The sequence below is a fragment of the Dendrobium catenatum genome, unplaced genomic scaffold, assembly GCF_001605985.2.
Source record: "Dendrobium catenatum unplaced genomic scaffold, ASM160598v2 fragScaff_scaffold_716, whole genome shotgun sequence".
Lineage (NCBI taxonomy): Eukaryota > Viridiplantae > Streptophyta > Magnoliopsida > Asparagales > Orchidaceae > Dendrobium > Dendrobium catenatum.
This window is the reverse complement of record NW_021319178.1, coordinates 19,745,944-19,750,047: the sequence shown is the minus strand read 5'-3', so window position 1 is coordinate 19,750,047 and position 4,104 is coordinate 19,745,944.

The window sequence follows — 4,104 nt, the reverse complement described above, 5'->3', positions numbered from 1 at the left end:
TTTTATTTCTAATATCAAAAAAGAATATCATGCTTATATTCTTTCTCATCTATATTTTTATATTTATTTCCAATCATACCCTAATATTCATCAGAAAAGGTTTTTGAATAATGAGACATCAATATTCACATTGCACTGTTCAATATTCACATCGCACTGTTCACAGTCGAGATAAAAAAGAAAAATTTGTTTTCATTTGCCATGTGGGTGGACGTTGTCCAGAGCTGCAAACAATCGAATGACGTTCGGTTGAAGATGCTCTTACGTTGTTGAGTTTCAACTTTAATAACTATCATTAGTTACATGTTTTTAGGTAGGGTTCGAGTGGTTGGTAGGCGAACACGGTTGGGAACCCTCTGTCCCGGTTTCAAATCCCCTCTACTACAGCCTCGCCTCTTCAGTGGGGCAAAGCAAGTGCGGGCTAGATGCCGATGGGTGGCCTCACTAGGTTCTGCCGATGAATTTGTTAGGCTGCCAAGCACTCCCTTTGGAGTGGCAGCGGGTAGATATCCTGGTTCCAAAAAGAAAACATATTTTTAAGTTGTTGTAATGCAGTTAGTGTAAAAACTATAATTAATTACAGGTTGTTGTAATATCATAATTAGTAACTATATATGATATGTTTTATGATATTATTTACATTTTATCTGATTAAGAACAAAATTTTCGCGCAATTCATGAAGCTTGCAGCATTCAAAATTAGAGTTGATGAGTTCAAATAAAAATTTGAGGTGTTGAGTAGATTTTGATTATTCTAATGTTTCGTTTCGGACGATTTTCTAACTGTTTCTTAAAATAATTTTTTTGTATAAAATTTATAATATTTGTAAGTAAGCATCTCCAAAGAAGCCTAAATTTACAGTGAAAATAAGAATATTATTTGTGGTTTGGACTTCTATGTTAAATAAAATAGAATCTATCACAAAGAAATGAATCTGAGTATGTCCTTGCTCTGGGGTTTCATTTGGCTGCTTCCTTATGTTACTGTGCAGGCTGTCATGCTCTTTGTAAGTGGTTTTCTTAGGCCTTTTCAATGAGGTTTAGTTGGCCAATCTTGTTCCCTTTGAAAAAATGGTTGAATGTGCTAATTGGAGTTTTAAGTCCATGCAAGCACAATTGCATGGCCCAATGATATTGTCCCATACTTGCAACAACCATCGTAATTTATCCCTTTTAATATTTGGCTAGTGTAGTATTACTGTATTTATCAGCGGCTTTTTAGTGTTTGTCTGGGACAACTGTAGCGTTTTATAAAGTTGGTTGTGAAATTACAGTAGAGAAAACAACTTCGTTATTATAATTACAGAAAATAGCTTTTCACCACAGAAATTTCTAAAAATATATAATCTATGACAACTTCATGATAGTTACAATAATTAAGGGATATGCATGCTAATGTTTTGATGTTAAGGAAGATTAACCAATGGGCGATCAAGAGTTGAGCTAGTTATAATAATGGACAACTTTTTTTTAACCCAAAAGCTTATGGTTTATGAGTAACTGTCAATCGCTAGATACTTCACTAATTCTACAACAAAATATTTTTCAACTATTTCCTCACCCCACATGGACTTGAAAGTCTTCGATATCAACCATTGCTACTCATCAAATAGGATTTTTTTTTAACATTTTAAATATTTATACATTAAGGCTATATTTGGGATTGCTTTTTTATTGTTTCTTAAAGCAGTTTTTTAATACAAAAATTTAGAAGCAGTAACATAAACGTCCTAAACGAAGCCTAAGAGCCCACTGAACTTTTTGATGGCATCAAGAGAATCATTCACTCTTGAAATTAACTCAGCCATTGTAGAAGATGGCAAAGACCCATTGTAGCTACAAACCCTATAGACCACGTTATCTTAGTTGAACCATAAACTATAGTACTCCTGTTAAGGAGGATGAGCCTAATAGGTACCTGGGGTTGTGACAGATGCTTTAGTGGTACCCAATTTTAACCCAAAAAGCTTAACTTTTTTGGCCATGAATGTATTTCTTCGTGAATGTACTTTTTATCAATCGAATGTGGCATTAAATATAAGGCTTTCAACACACCGTTGTTTGTCCGGGTGATGAAGAGCCGGCTGGGCAAAGCCTAGGTCCCTGGTTCGAATCCCTTGGCAAGCAGTGAAAGCCTTAAGTGTTGACCCGTGTAAATTGATGTGGGTTGCATGCTAGGTCGACCGGGATTTGTACTGGCCTAAGTATAGTACTTCCTCGTCATAAAAAAATATAAGTCTTTCACATAGTTTAACATTAGTATGATCTATCACTTGAAAATCCCAATACATGTTTGACTACTACCCTCTTTCTATAATTGTAGAGGATAGTTATTGTAAGCTGGGAAGATCTACCTGGTCTCTAGATACCTCACAAAGTTGCTGTTGGAGGTAATGCCACATTTACATAGCTACCAATGCATCACCTCCCTTTTTCTCATTTTCTTTGATTTTTTAACAAAGTGAAGTGAGTGAGAGATTGAGGTTTCGTTTGTGACAATTTGAAAGAAAAAAAAATTATACTAGAAAACTATTTTAAAAAATAGTAAGAAAGCTGTCTCAAATAAAACTTGAATGAGAGACTTATTATGAAGCATGGAATTGGAGCTCATCGTCATTGAGAATTTTTTCTTTTGTGCGTGTGGTGACAATCGATTGATGACAAGCAAAATGATTGGTCTAGTTTTATTGGTGTTTACTTTATAAATATTGTTTCTTGAGAAAAAATGTAACTATAATATCAAGTGTTGGATCACATTTGTTTGCAAGTAACAACATAATCTTATAGACAAGAATGATTAAGAAACAAGAGATAAGATGAGGGATAGAGAGTCTAGAATGAAAAGATTTGAAATTTCACTAGATTGCCTGGAAGTATAAGCTAGACTAAAGCAAATGATTGTTTGTCCCAGACTCATGGTTTGACACCCTATTTATTTATAAGCTCAGGTAGAGGGTTGCTACAGAAAACACTATGGGGCTGTTTGATAGCAGGATTTAGGCTGGGTCTGAGTTGGATTTGAGCGAAATCTAGCAAAACAGCCAAAAATGCAAAACCAAAACTCATGGCAAATGAAAGTCGCCGTAGATGAAAAATTCTCCCTTTTCGTGGTAAGTCCCGGATTCCCGAAATCCTCTTTTTTGCTGGATTTAAGATTCTATGAGCGCGAGAGGGAAGAGTCTGTTGGTTAAATCCGCTATGTGGCGAAACAATCACATGGGATTAACAGCTTTATTAGGAATATTATCAAACAATTTTTAAAATTTAAGAACCCAGGATTTCTGAATTCTGAATTTGGAGGATTTACGAAATCCTACTTAAATCAAATCCTCAATGCTACCAAAAAGCCCCTATTTGAGTTACATATAAGAGCTTATTATAAAATGAATAAACTTAACTAGTTTGTAGCCAATAAAATATGAAATTACATATTGGCTTATAAGGGCTGAATCCATATGATTATCTATATATAGAGAAATAATAACGGAAAGTGTAAAGTAAAGCAGAGCCGTTTCTGCGGCTGCCAGAGAAAGGTCTGAGCTCCACTTCCTTAAGCAAGTGTGTTATAATTACTGTCAGGATATGATAACAGCCCCCCTCAAGCTGATGGTGCCGGAGAAACCAAAAGCTTGGTACGTAGATCTTGAAACCGACGACGAGGAAGTGCTTTAGTGAATATATCAGCGAGTTGATCCTGGGAAGAAATATGGTGGACATTGATGGCAGCTGACTTGATACAGTCCCGGATGAAATGATAGTCCACCTCGATATGTTTCGTTCTCGCATGAAACACAGGATTGTGGGCGAGTGCGATTGCAGAAACATTATCGCAATAGAGAGATGTAGGAGTCGAAATTGGAATCTGAAAATCAGCAAGAAGTCGCCGAATCCAAATAATATCAGTTGCGGCAGTGGCTAAAGCTCTATATTCGGCTTCTGTAGATGAGCGAGCAACCGTAGATTGCTTTTTAACACACCAAGATAGAAGCGTGTTGCCAAGAAAGAAACAGTAACCGGTAGTGGATTTTCTATCAAAAGGATTCCCTGCCCAATCAGAATCAGCATAAGCGCGGAAATCTAATGAGCTCTGACTCATTTGAAATC